Source organism: Manis pentadactyla, chromosome 5 (assembly GCF_030020395.1).
Source record: "Manis pentadactyla isolate mManPen7 chromosome 5, mManPen7.hap1, whole genome shotgun sequence".
NCBI classification, from domain to species: Eukaryota; Metazoa; Chordata; class Mammalia; order Pholidota; family Manidae; genus Manis; species Manis pentadactyla.
The window spans coordinates 33503917-33519253 of NC_080023.1; the positions used below are offsets into that span (position 1 = coordinate 33503917).

The 15337-nt window shown below is 41.0% G+C and overlaps 1 protein-coding gene across 2 annotated transcripts in view; it reads left to right on the forward strand.

Annotated features, from left to right (window-relative positions):
- The first annotated feature begins 620 nt into the window (after positions 1-620).
- RHOH (ras homolog family member H) overlaps positions 621-15337 on the forward strand; it is a 44959-nt gene continuing 30242 nt past the window's right edge. The window contains exon 1 of one of the 2 annotated variants that reach the window (XM_036908526.2): positions 621-788. The gene's annotated coding sequence lies outside the window, so the exon portion shown is untranslated. Of the gene's footprint in view, positions 789-5177; positions 5465-15337 lie in introns of those variants that run through there. The other variant, XM_036908525.2, reaches the window with a different exon arrangement.

Sequence of the window (15337 nt, forward strand, 5' to 3'; positions counted from 1 at the left end):
CAGAATTTGGGCACTGGCAAAGCTTCTCAATTTCTAAAATTCAACATTTGTTATTCAAAGAGGTGGTAGGGATGGAGGGAAAAAACTCTAAAGGCAAAAGTCTATAACTGGAGTGCTCAGTAATAGCCATCATGTCTTGGGTGTCTACTATATTCTAAGGACTATACCGTTCTGTTTTTTTTTTTTTACAAAACCCTTCCAAGGTAGATATTGTTATACCTGTTTTCCAGATGGGAAGATCAGGGCCTCTTCCTTGCTAATAAGTGGAGCTGGATTTGAATCTTTCTTTCTTTCTCTGGATCCAAACTGACACATTGCCTTTGGGCTCAGGCTTCAACCAGTGCCCTCCAGAACTGTGCAGGAGATCTGTTGTTTCGAAGTGATGGCAAGTGAGCACTCACTGGGCTTTGCCTTATAACTGAAACGTTTGCAACCAACTGCTCTGAGCAGGTGCGCTGAGTTGCAGTTACTCTGTGATGTTTGTGCCCAAACCTAAGATCCCTATCAAGGCAGAGTAAAATACAAATGCAAGAAAAGCAGTGATGGCCTTCTTCTTCCTCTTTTTTAAGCAAACCAGAATTTCTACATCATAGCAAATGCTGTACACTTTGCAGGAGTCCCCTGGGAGTTTGTTCACTTGACCCAAAGACACTGCTCTTAGGCACATCATGCTTCAAACTTCTCTGGATTTGCTGTCAGAGCCTGAGCACATCCTTGCAAGTTTTTGTCCTTTTGGGGTGTATTTGATTTTGGGAGGCAGAACTTTGGAGCAACATCCACTGAACAAGGTGGGTGACCAAGCCAGGTGATATTCTGAGTCAAAAACAAGTTGTGAGTAGAGGGCAGTGATAGTGGTTTTCTTCTGTAGTTTATTAAAGGATGTCAAAAAGGATATTGTAAAAAGTTTCTAAAAGTGTTTTGAATAAGGTCTGCAGTGTTAGAAAAGTGCATCAACTACCAAGGCACTGCTTTGAAGGGTAATGGTCATTTAACTATATATTAGCTCTGCTCTGACAATTAAAAAGGGTTGTACCATAAATAACATTGGAGCCATAGCTTGAATGATTACTTTGAGTATAAATAATTATTTTGGGTGCTGTCATCTTTTGCAACAAGACCCCCCACTGTTATGAATTATGGCTCTGCAATAAAAAGAAGCAGGATGTAAATGTTTGCTCGATAAACACAGTTATACAGGGCAAGCAAACCAGGATAAAAATGTCAGTTGAGAATCCGGAGAACCTAATATTCACTGAAACAAAAAGCAGTATGTTATGTTACATTAAAACAGTTGAAGAGAAATAGATGATGAGAATAACAGCAGGGGGAAATGGTGTTTTTATGTTTATGGCTCTAAGAGGGAAGCTAAAGATGTTTAAAATGATATTCTTATCTGGTTAGGGCGAGCGCTCTGGTGGTGCCGACAAAAGCTGTCGGGGAGCTCACGGGAGGATGTGTAGTCTGGCTGGTGGTGGGGGCGGCTACGTGGTGATCCGGGAAGGCTTCCCGGAATATGCCTTAAAACAAAGGTCCGTTTCCTCCCAGGAACTCCATACCCGAGTTTCCTCTTTCCCTCCACTCTAAATTCCCCAGGACTTTCCCCACCTCTGTCTTAAAGTGAGACTACATGGCATCAGAACCGACACACTCGGGTGTGTGTGTGTGTGTGTCGGGTGTGTGTGTGTGTGTGTGTGTGTGTGTGTGTGTGTGTGTGTGTGTGTCGTGTGTGTGTGTGTGTGTGTGTGTGTTACAGAGAGGAGAGCCAAAAGAGAAAGACTTCCAGGAAAGGAAGGTATTTAGATAGCTGCTCCCCGCCCAACCAAGAAAATCCTCTCTGAGATTAAATTATATGTGAAGATTAGAGATCCTAAGAGGCAATAGGAAAAGAACTGTTTCTCGCTGTTAGGAGCAGGAGGAAGCCCAGAACCTGACTCCGTGAGAACATCTGAAGCTACAGTTACACACGCAGGAGAGCAAGCCCATCAGAAGAGGAAAGGGGTCAGCCGGGGAGCCCCGAGGGAGAAGGGAAGCTTGCAGCTGGACACAGCAGTGTCCTCACCACCATCCAGGGTGGCCTGAATGCTTGGGCCTGGGGACTCAGCCCATCTGTCCTGACTCTCGATACATATCTTTTTGTGGAGAAGATGCACAAGGCCTGACCCTTTGCACGTATAGGTCATGCTTGTGGCACCTCTTGCTTCATTTCTCAAAGGGCAGAATCTTGTCTCATATCTGCTGGAGGGAGAGGGGGCTGTCCGTGCAGGCAGCTGTCCTTACCCCACTCCTGTGCTTTCCCAAGGACACTGGGACACTAAGAAACCACTGGATCTATGCTGGAAATACAACCAGTTTTGAACTCTGCTGTCCCAAATCTTTTAGCAACTTGGATGAGAAAACTTTTTTTTTTTTTTTTGAGAGGGCATCTCTCATATTTATTGATCAAATGGTTGTTAACAACAATAAAATTCTGTATAGGGGAGTCAATGCACAATCATTAATCAACCCCAAGCCTAATTCTCAACAGTCTCTAATCGAGAAAACCCTTTTATCCTGAATTTTCTGAAGCATACCCAACATCTTTATCTCTGCATTAAATTGGCACATCAGTGTCTTGGTCTAACCTGCACTGTATGAATTCCCCCCACAGCCTCCACTAAACACATGCTGGGATTGCTTTCAGTCAACTCTTTTGTGAGTTGAAATCAGCCTACACTGAGGAAAAATGTAAGAAACCATTTAATGAAACTTGTTATCGGCTGTGTTTAGTCTAAGGATGTTGTTTCACTTCAGTCAAGATGTCTTCCTTATGAGAATCCAGGGGCCAGGTTTCTCTTTAGTCTTGGCACTGGGAAGCCAGGAAGGTCTCACCATCCTGAGCCATACATTAATTTTTATTCGGGGGCACTCAGTGTTTTACATGGTAGCATTTGTCACATCACACTAGCTGCTTACAAGCTTACAACCACTTGGCATACGTTTTCTGTATCAGCCTCATCCCCGGTTTTGGCTTAATTTTTTTCTTCATTTCTCTTGGCCTCATCTTTTCATTTTTTGTCTTTAATTTAATCTTGCTAAGATGTATGTATCTTTAGAAGCTGCCCTAAATCCTTTGGTGAACAAAGCCAGTGGTAAATAAAGTTTCAAAACATCATATGCTTAGGTAAGTTACTCTGCTTACCTGATCATATCAGGCTGGTGATCTGGCTTTCCAAGGAGACTTTTCTAGGAAGAGATAATGTGCTTGTCGGAGGGCTCAAGGATCTTACCTGGCAGGTGGAGTTCTTACTGCACATTAACATTTGACACTTGGGTTCATGTAAGAGTCTCCTGTGGGGTTGGTAACTGTGTGTCCATCTCTAAGAATGCTCATCTTGCACTGTTTATCCCTGCCACCACTGCACACCAGACACATTAATCCTCTTTTGCTCTCTGGAACATACCAAGTACTTTCCCACCTCAGGGCTCTTGCACATACTATTGCTTTTGCTTGGAAAGCCCTTCCGCCTGCTCTCCCCACGCTACCATGAGAGCGGCACATTAGAATGATGGGGGGAGTTTATATTGATGCCCAGGCTCCCCAGCCCAGACAAACTAGTCTCTGGGGGTGGAGCATAAGGACTGTTATTTTTTTTTAAGTTTTTCAAATTATTCTAATTTTCAGCCAGGGCTGAGAGTCATGGCTTTAGGTCTCAGCTTAAATGTCAGCTGCTCACAGAGTTTGTCTTTCACTGGGTCTAGGACACAGATACTGTCTTGCTCTCTAGCTTAGCTGCTTCTTTCCTTTGTGATAATCACTACAATTTGTAATTATGGCATTTATTTGAAACTTTTTGTTTGTCTCCCTCCTCATTAGGACGAAGGTGCTGTGAGGGCAGGGAACATGTCTGTCTTGGTCTTTGTGCTCTACTTCAGGGCACCAATCAGGCCCACGACAGGGTTCTGAGTCTGCAATGATAAGGATGGCCCTCAAATGAGGTGTACTGCTCTGTGAGGCCTCCTGAAAGCCAGCCGGCACTCCCTGGAGTATTACAAGGGAATCTGTGTTGATGACCAGTAGCTATTTTAACTGGCAAATGGTTGCATGCACTTTCCCTTTACCTGACTTGTGTCCAGGATTTTTCATGAAATCTGTGAATAGATTCTGAGTCACAGCATCTCCCTTATGGCCATGTCTTTCTCCTTCACTTGCTTTTGACTGCTATGAGTGAGGGAGTCCATCTTGTTAATCTTTGTGTTCCCACCCCCAACCCTAGCACCCAGCCTTGGATCTTACACACAGTATGGGGCTCTATAAATGTTTATTGACTTGAATGCTTTTGACTTTATCCTTATGGCACATAGGTATGTTGACCAAGATTTCACCCTGGAGAGTAATATTTACAGTTATTCAGGGATTTGAGGCATAGGGGATTGTGACCACATCATGAAAGTTACATATTTTAATGTAGGCAACTTAAACATAATTTAAATGCAGATGGTCTCTATACCTGGATTGCCCAGAAGGACAAAATAAGTATATTTGTGTTTGGAGACAAATAATGAAAAAAGAGTCTGAAAATGGCTCATAGTCATGAACCTCATAATGCAGGTGCCCATCCATGAAAGGGTGAATGCACGGGGTGCTGCTTGAACTCTCCCTATGGCTGAGTCGGTTCTTTCCAAATTCTTATTTGGTAGTTATCAATAAAGCAAAGCAAAGCAAACCACCCGCCTACTGTTTTCCCCTCCCCCAGTTAGTATGTTCACAAGCTGATGTGTAAGTTCTTAGGTGCTTTTTCCTAAGCTTAAATTAACCAAGACCAGTCAGGACAGTGGACATTTTTTCTCTTTTTTCTGCTTTATTTCACTTCCTTAAAGAATCATCTTGTTTTTTCACTCCTCCCTTCCTCAGTTTCACGTAGGTGATTTATTGGTGGGAAACGAAGAGGGAAATGGCCCAGGAGTGTTGGTACACACAAATCCAGCTGTGCAGCAAAGGCATTACTTTGCCTCTTATATGGGGAAGTTTTCATATTGTCGTGGAGAGAAACACACGTGCTTGCGCGAGCACGTACACACACACACACACACACACACACACACACACACACACACACACACAAGTCTAAACCCACATAGATGAAACCCCCTCTTCAGAGAAGCCAGCTACAGGAAATTGACTTATGTACAGGAACTTGCTAATCTCTTTTGTCATATTCGGATTGTTCCTGCTGCCTCAGTCATCCTGCACACTAAACCCCACCGTCCTGGGCTGGATTCTCTACCAGCTCCTCTTACATTTCTAGCTCTTCAGATGTGAATCAGTTAAATTCTTGGGGAGGAAGGAGAGGTTGGTGCTAGAAGGAAACCAGAACTCTGAAAGGACTTGGACTCCTTTTGTTCTTACCTACCTGCACGAAACAAATTTGACTTCCGGAGTCAGTCATTTTGGTGTCAAAAAAATTTCTTTGGAGTTCTACAACAGGTAAGACTCTTGCTTTTTTAAATAATATTTCTTCAGTGTCAAGAGAGCTCTTTCTAACTTATTTAGCTTTAACTCTAGTCTAAACACAGTAATTACCTTGTTCTACCTGTTGTAAAGTATGGAACCATGTTACTCTGGGAGTTGCTCTGATATCCAACTACCCCTTCCCCAAGTCCTAACAAGATTCACATAGTTTTTACAACATTAAAAGTTCTAATAGTTGGCTTTTGGTTATCCAGATATTCTCCTGGAGAATTCATATGCTTGTGATTGACTATGACTCAGCTCGAATATTTGGGTTTATCACCCTATATTTGATGAAGTAAACCTAAAGATCCTATAAGTTGTACAAGTAGGAGTTTAAAAATTTTCTAATTCAGAAAAGAATTAGGCCAAAATCCAAATGATGTTGATTTGGCTCTGGCATTCCTAGCTTCTTTGTATCACCTATTGCCAGTGCTAAGGTCCTGTTTCTGAAAGTGGTACATGATGCCTAAGTATATTTTTAAAAATTAAATTAAATTTAGTTTTTGAGTAGCCTGGGTTGTAATTAAATAAAGTTTGGGAACTCACTAGTTTTAAGTGCTTTACTAAAGGTGCCATCAAAATAAGCAAGCAACAAGGAGTTGATAATAATTTATTGATCCTAAGTTTGTTCTGTGGAGGATATAAAAGAAATACAATTTTCTACTTGAAGGACCTTGTAATCTAGTAGTTGTGGTGAGAAGCAAAATTCGGAAAACAGTTCAAAAGTGATGAATGGGGTGACAAAGGCTGTAAGGGCTAGGAGATCCAGTAATCTGGAAGACATGGGCCTTGGAAAGATACGAGGTTGGAGTGGATAGAGAATTGGAGGGTACTTCACACTGGCAGGTGTGTGGGCAAAGGCTCAAGGGAGACCGACCAGGAGATGGCCCACCCATTTGAGGAGCCCAGTGTGAGAAACGGTGAAAGTTTGTTTCACTCATCAGCAGGAACTACGCCTGGGAAATTAGGCTGTTACAGGGGACCTTGAGAGGCTGCTGAGGAGAATAGACTCCAGTTGTTTCCTAGTCTTCTTGTGCCACTGGGCCCCCTTTCCTCAGCTTTCACAGCGCCAGCAGGACTCCCTGTGAGAGGGCGCCTGGAGCTCCTCGCCTCCTCATCCTGGGGTCTGCTCTGTGCATCTCCATGTCTGTGACCCTGAGCCTCCGCTTGCCATCCCTCTGCTGTCTTCCCTCAGTTTACCATTTATGCAGAGAAAGGTTTGTGTGGCTTGGGGTACCTGTAAGACCTCCATTTCTTTTTAAGAAAGTCCTTTATGTTTGAGGAGGTGCTTTAATCATCTGGTAATTAAAGCAGTCTTCCTCTTGGGTGGATAAATTGGTTGACCAACTTTATGTAGGTCTCTGTTCTTCAAGAGCCAGTCCAAAGATTCCATGAAGTACGTTACTCACTTTGCAGGTCTGAATGAGGTATTAGATTTGCTGCTGTTTTCTCCCTAATGATTCAGAGCACTTTTTTTCTCTGGATGGTGAAATATCTGCATCCATATGATAGTAAAAATACATATAATAAAATACTGAATAAGAACCCAGACTTTAGGGTCAGATTGCCTCATGCTGAATCCTCATGCTATTGCTTCTGAGCTGTGGGAACCCAGGAGCAGAGCTTCCTCAATCCTCTGATTTTAAAACGTCTGTAAAGTAGCTCTAATAACAACTGAAAATACCTCCTTCAGGAAGTTGTAGGGATAAAATGAGATAAAAAGATGTAAAGCTTGTGGCCTAGTGCCTAGCAAAAGTAAACTCTCAATAAATGTAGTTGTTATGATTTTTACTAAGGACTTGGCTGGGGACACTAGAGGGAGGATGATATGGTTTCTGCCTTGGGAACAAGACATCTGTAAAGTCTCCTTTTTGATGCCAATATTGTTTTCAAAGGAAAATGGGGCTGATATGTGGAGGCTGGAAATTAGTATTTTTTGAGCACCAAATGTGAAATAAGCACAGGGTTGGATGTTTTGTAGTGATAATGTATGTGAAAAGAGGAAAATAAGATTAAAAACTGACATTTTAAGCCATTCCGCATCAAATTCTCAGACTTAGGAGACAACACTCACAGTGGCTGCTGTGTTTGTGGGCATCTGTGGCTGATGTTTCTCTCTGAATGTTCTGGGTGGAATTATAGAGGTGCACGGCATTAGAGGCAGAGAGAGTGACTCTTCTTCCTTGGCTAGCTTAAATAAAATGATTACTTTTATGATATTTTAGTCTTATGCTAGCAAGGCATAGCTAAAAATCAGGAGTTGGGACCATTTTGACAACGAGTGCCCAAAGGGCCCATTTGGGCTCTAGAGGCTTGGATCTGAGTGAAAGCTAAGATTAAAAAGCATCCTTCTTTCCTGTTCCACCCCCCAGGCTAGAAATTCTTTTCAGTTAGTAAGCCCCCCTTAAAAAATGCAAATACAACTGGTTTGTTCATTATGCAGGGGATTCTCAATTATATGTGCGGATTACTTTGGTCAAATAATAATATTCGGTTCCTTTTAGAGCCCCATTAATGACATAGGGAGGAAGGTTTGGGGCTGTGTGTGTGGAAGGGGATGGACACAAGTCAGGATGGAGTGCCAGAGTGGAGCTTGCTGGAAGACAGTGTGATGGTATTGGGTGCTGGGTGGGGGGCAATGAGAGCAAGGAGGGGGTCAGAGATGGAAAGGGGGAATAAGAGGAGGAAGGGTGCCAGAAACAAAGGCTCCTCCCATGGGGCTCTTAGCATTTGAATCTAGCAGCTGCTTGAAAGTCCTGAGTAACTTTTTGACACGTTGCATAAAATGTCATACTGTTCCTTGGATGTGGACAATTGTTCAGGGATGATTTGATTGGTCTGGTTCTGGCCTGAAAATGTAGTTTCTAAAGCTGGCTGGACATTAAAACCCCTTGAGATTTTTGAAACTAGCAATTCTCATGTATCACATCCCAGCCTTGGAGTGGGGTCCAGGAATCTGTGTGATAATAAATGCAAACCCTTACCCCCCAGAAGGCTTGGAGGCAGTTGTTCGACAGCTGAGCATTTGGGAGCTGCTTATCCAGAACTCTCCTACCAGGGCTTCAAGCACTGAAATGGTAAGTTGAGTAAGTGCTGAAATGAAGCAAAACTATCTTCCCTTTATTGTGATTAATATTATCACACAAAAATATTTCCCTTTGTTTTGAATTTATTTCTTAGAAGAATTCCTGGGAGTGGGATGACTGAGTCAAAGGTATGAGGATGTGTAGAGCATTGTCATGGGAAAAATCCTCAAGTATTATATGCACAGAGAGGCTATTCATCATTACTCAGGAAAAGCCTCAAGAAAAGAAATTTCTCTCAAGGAAGAAAGTGCCTAATCACCCTCCCATTTCTCCTTCCTACAAGACAATACTAATGAATTACTTTTGAAAGAAAATTTCAAAACATTACAAAAGGAATGCTCAGTTGCTCCTTAAAGCACAAGTTTGAGTCTTGTTATCTCTACATGGAGTTTCTTGTAAAGCTGAAGTCAGCAGTGACCTCTTCCCCATTTCGTAGAAAAGAACAACAAGGAAGAGAGTGGTTAAGTCACTTGCAGTATGGTTCTCACCACAGTTGCCATGAGATCTACGTGTATTACCGTTTAAGTAAATAAATGAGTAGTTTTTATGGATGACCCGATGGAAAAATGCTACTAAAATGAATGCATGACGAGAGTGTTGTCCCAATTGGGAGAAGGTGGGCAGAATTTATTGACCTAGCTAGAGCTCCTGCTCTCTCTCTTTTGCATTATGTTTTATTAATTATGTACTTTGCATAATCTCCTAGCTTAAAAGCATGATTATTGTTTGTGACACAGATGGGAATCAGGTGAATTTGCAATGGCTTAATTAAAAAAAAAATAAGACATGCTCTTGCAAAATACCAAGTGAGCTATCTGCAGTGGTATGTGGGAACCCACCTTACTTGCTTGCAAGAACTGATTGTAATATTTCCAGAAATTTTGCAAGCCAGTCATTAAATAAAGCCACCCTGAAAAATCAAATTTTAAAACTCATAGTTAAGTAAGTTGTATTAAAAAGAAAGGTAATACCATGAGTGGGTAGGATGTAATCAGACTTCTGTCTTATCTTGCCACAGACACCAAAGTCAGCGGGTAGGGAACCTCATATCCCATGACTTTAGGGTTCAGCTGACCTCACTGAGGGACGGGGCCAGATACGGCTGTCTGAGCTGCCAGAGAAGGTCACGTGGATAGCCAATGGGGTCCACTCTCTGCAGTGCTTTCTCTTGGACTAGCACAGTTCCGTCACTCTAAGAGTGTGCGAGCCTTTTAAACCTAGCTGTGGCCGGCTATTGACACACTATGCCTTAACAGTCTTGGACTGTGTTGGATGTTGGAACTTTTCTGAGCAATCCCAGGTTAAATGACAGCTGCACACTATGGGATTTTTCAGGATAAATAAGGTAAACTATTTGTCCTCCATTAATTGTCTATACTGACAAGATATCACCATGTAGAGAGCTGAATTGGCTATCAGCTGATAGCCTGGAAATTATCATTTTATTTAAGAAAATATCCCATTCATAACATATGAAAACCTATGGACAATATTAATTAAGTCTAACTTAGATGAAGTATGTATGTTTAAATAAACTGTTCGGATTCACTACAATCAATTTTCTGATGTCTATGCACTTCCTAAAATAAAGCAATTCTTCTCCCACAAAAAAAAAAAAAAGAAAGGTAATACTCAAACCTCATTACTTCCTAATTATTTCCTACATTCTACTATTATCTGTGCCCTTGAAGTTATTTATTTCAATGTATCTGTATGATAGGAATGTCATATAATGGTGTACTATGGAGCATCTCTTTCCAACTCTGCATTTGGTGATGTCATGTTCACAGCTTGAAACTGCCCATCGTAGGAGTATTTACACCATGGAAATGGCAAATCAGGGCTCCCCCAGTTTTTTTGAGGAGAGCCTGTTAAACATTTTTCCAAAGTACTGCATAAGGAACTGTGTAAAACACAAATACGGCAACTTGGCAATATGTGTCAAGAGCCATTAAAAGGCTCATACACTGTGATCCATTAATTTTACTTATTCGAAAAGAATAATTCAAAGCAGGAAAAAGTAACATGCATGAACACACTCACTGTATTATCATTTATAACAGAAAATCTGAAAATCATTTAAGCAAAGGGGTTCTGGCAGCATTAACTCTATGGAATATTTTGTAGTCATTAAAGGTAATAGTTACACTACCTATGAAAATATATTTGACATGGTATTAAATTAGAAAAACAGGATTAAAAAATTTCACTTACATTCTGATTTTGTAATGAGTGAAGATTAAATATGAGTGTAAAAAAATGAAAGCATTTGTTGTGTTAGAAATGGGGTGAAATGGTAGAATTTTGTGTTTATTTCATTTATTGTAGTAGTATGTGTATGCATTAAAAAATGTGGAGAAGGCCTGTAAATAAGTGGTCTTAAGCAGTGTTAATATTGAAGGGGAAGCCTATGAGGAGTTCTGTGGACCAGATGTGGTTTGCCTTTGACATGCAGATGTGTACTCTGCATCCTGGGCAGGGTATGTAACAGCGGTGTGGATCCAGGCAGTCTGGAGTCTGGAGTGGTGGATGCTAAGGCAGTTTCTTTAGGGCAGCTCGGGAAAGAAGTGACAGGCTGGGTACTAATGAGAAAGAGCCCAGAGAAAAGCAACTGGCAAAGCCCAGAAGAAGAGGAGAGGACACTTAAGAAGAGACTGGGGAGATGCTAATCTCAGAAATAAGCAAGATGGATGTGCAACTAATTACATTTAGGTCCAAAAACAATAGGGCTCAAGCCAGAGGGGAAATAGTTCCTCTATATCATGGGCTCTGAATTTTTAGTGTGTTTGAGGGTCACCTGGAGGCTGTGGGACATGTTAACAAATGCAGCTTCCTAGATTCCATCTCCACGGTGTCTGATTCAGCTGGTCTGGGGACTTGGTGGGAATTTGCATTTTTATCAAGCCCTCCTGCATCATAAAGATTTCCAAAAAAATGTTCTGCAGATCAAACTTTGAGAAACACTAACAAATTTAAGGTAATAGTTTGGACTGGCCAAGAGAATGTATATCTGTGTGTGTGTGTGTGTGTGTGTGTGTGTGTATTGGGGGTAAGGCTGTTACCCTGAAGCTTAGGATAAGGGCTTTTGATGTAAAAGTGGTGTGACAGCAGAGAAAGCCCACAAGAGGCAAGTTACTGTATTGGACTGTAGAAACAAATTAAAAATAGGAGGAAACAGTTTGTACCACCAAATTCTCTTCCACAGTTACACACCTTTGGTCAGGCGTTTGGACTGACTGAAAGTAGCTATGAACAAGGGAACTACAGGGGGTGGCATGGAGAGAAACGCTAAAATTTAAGCATTCAAAATAGTGATAATAATTAGACATGCCATAACGATGAAATATCACAAAGCAAACATATCAAGAGTAATGACATTGCAGTAACAGAAGCCAAGGTTCTGAGATTATGTGCTTCGCCTGGTTTAGAAGAACTTTAGCGATCGTTACAAAGCTTGCAAATAGCCTTTAATATCTGGGATTCTTCCAATTTAACATTGAGGTGATTCTTTTACCTTAAAAAAGTTTCCAATTCTTTATCATCAGAGTCACTAGTCTCTTGAGACCTGGCATGATAAACCAAGGATAAATCAACAACCCTTCTTGGCACCGGGGCACAACTCAGGGTCTGTTGGATATGGAAGGACCTGACACCTGAAGTCAGGCCTCCTTCCACAGGCGCCTGCTCACTGTCCTGTTCCCCACTCAACAGGAGTGTTCACGGACTGATTGACTCACCCTTTAGAGCAATGTTTCCTAATTACTTTTTTGCTCACATATTCCTTTGAGACTCTGATGAGAACCAAAGACCTTGAGAAAAACACAAATATAGGAACATGCATGTTTGCCATACAATTTTAGGGGGTTCAGGGACCCTCTAAAACCCATTCATAGATTCCCAGTAGTGCAGAGGCCTCATATGAAGAACTCCTGCTCACAAGCTGTCAGTATGACAGAGGAGGCCTTGCAGAGGCTGAGAACGTTCTGATTACTGCTGATGTCAGAATTAGCTGCTATAGAGAAATGCTGACTCTCCAGTTGATGGCTGTAATGAGGACAAGATGGCAGAATCCTTAAGTTGAGTAAACGTATGGGGCTGGAGTTGGTTCATTTCAGAGTATGCAAGACTGATGTTCCAAATCCTTAATTCTGAATTCCCTAATGTGAGGCTGGGGTCAGTTCCCATGTGGGAAAGCAGTCTCAAAATTCTAGTTTAATGTCTGATTTACTGTCATGAGGTACCTTGGTTGGTACTTGAAGGGCAGGCAAGGTGCAGATGCCTGTCTGGCCAACTCCAGAGTCTGGTGACTGATGTGGGGTGAACTGATGCCCCTCAGGAAGTACTGGATACCCAGTCAGGCTGCTTTTAGGGGAGAAAGTCATCAGTCAGTGTATAATGTGCTTGCTTCCGAGTGTAAAATAAAGGCTTTCCTATCTGACACTGAACATCTGCTTGGGCCCGGATGACTTTGGAGATAGTCCTTTTTCTGTGAACCGTTTGGGCCATGGAAGCCACTTGGCCATCTTCTGTTAGTGGTACCTGACTTGCAATTTGGGGAACTGGGTGTTTTTGGTTGAAAACTTGTGCATTTGTTAATCTACTATCCACTTGAACTGTGATAGGGGCTCAGGCATAGTATGGAGATTTACCCTAAACCCGTCTGTTTTAATTAGCCAACTCTGTTGAAAGTGATAAGACCATATTATCATGCCATGTTTGTTAGCAGAGTGGGGAGATACAGGATGGGGAGAGGAAATGTGCCCCATCATCAACCCTCCAGAGAAAAAGCATGTGCGGTTGGGTAAATAAGTTATGAAAACGAGTCAGATTATCTTGGCCAGGAATGGTGTAAGGATTATACATCTTTCTTGAAGTAGAAAAGGAAAATCTATGACAGACATATTCAAGCAATTAGTGCGCCTCAAGTTCAACAATTTTAATTATTGCATGCCCACGGCTTGGCCTTCTGCCAGTTTCAGTTCAATGTATTCATTATATTTTTCAATGTATTTTAATTTAAGATATTTCATGCATTTAATAATAATACTGCACATAGAATCATCAGTTACAACCTCAAAAGGGAAACATTCTTGTATACCAAAGGCCAGCAACAAACTCTGCCCCTTGTCTCCTGAAGATTGCTTCCCCCGCTTCATCATTAGGTCTAGCAGCCCAGGTGCTGATGCAGGGAACTGACTAGCATGTGTCTCTTCCTGGATGCTTTTCCATCCTTTCAGAGGATCCTTTCTTTTGGGCAGGATCTGTACTTTCCCTTTGCTTTCCCCCATTGCTAGTCTAGCTGTTGCTTTCTTGAGGACCTCTAAGTATACATATCTCATCATGTAACTTTTTCTCAGTTGCACAACAAATTCTGCCCATCTTTATTTCAATTGTGAGCTGTAAATGATCTTAACCATGATTGGGAAGTGTAAGAATGCCTGTGATTATTCCTTCTAATAAGGAAAAGGAAAGCCATGTATTTGGATTCAAAATGAAATGATGTAAAGTCACTGCCATCAATTATAAAAACTGTTAAAGGGTCTAGAAATTGATATACTTTTTTTTGGAAAAGACATGACTTTCCTCAAGCTCCAATATCGTAGGGCAGTAACTTGCTGAAATTTATATAAACAGTCTCTCTCTCTCTTACTCTGGTTGTAATAAAGGAATAGGAGAGGGTGTTGGACGTGTATACAGGAAATAGCGGAAAAGGCAGAAAAAGCTTACATGTTGACAGTACCACAGTTTCCTACATCTTCTGAAATAATATTGTTATTATATTCCTATACACAGAATATCTGGTAATATCAGAGAAATATCTGTAATAATGTTGACTTTAAAATTATAACAGTAATCCATCCATGTTCATTGTAGCAAATGTGGCATATGCATTTTAACTTTGAATATATGTGTATACATTTTATTTGTAAGTATTTAATTAAGCTTTTATGTATTAGAAACACAAAAATGCTAGTGTTTTCTCTCTAAAATGTGCAGAATCTATAGAAAGAAGCTTAAAGTAAACATTACACTCTAATCTAACAGAAATACAGCTGATGCTTAAATGGAACACTTGAACTAATGAAGGGTAAGCAACTGTGGTATGTTTTCTGGGTCTTATAGTTATCCTTTCTTTCTTTTCATCCTCTACATCTCAGGAAAAGCAATTTCAAAATGTAGATTGTGACCATGTTTCTACTAAATTCTAGAGCCATGACAGTACACGTACAGTTTTTGTATGGTGTCAGGGTAGTTCTAAGTAAAATTTGGATCAAAAGTTCAAAACCCAAACCAATAGTTTTGGATTTCCCCAAGGGCTTCCCATTTGACATGTCATTCAGTAAAGACCCAGTATATACGTATATGGAAGGAAAAATAAAAGTTTCTCTTCCAGCAGGGGCTAGACTTTTGTGGTTTTCAGTTTAGAAGCTAGATTGTGCAATCATGCTCACGAAAAAAAAAATCGCCACGTTTTCAGCTTAGATTCATGTTCAATTTTTTTTTTGTCTTGTGACCAGCCAATCTCATGAAGTTATATTATCTTAAAACTTCCTCTGACTTACTGGTCCTTTCTTTAGAGGGCTGAAATGGTCATACTTTAAAAGTTTCCCTACATTCATTCACACTACTGGGAGCTTAAATATTCGTCTTCCTTTCTTTATATGTTTGGTTATGACTGGTTTTATTTCTCAACAGGTATGTAGCTCATTATTTTATTTACCAGTTATAATTACTTTTTGTTTCTTTTTACAATTTTGAG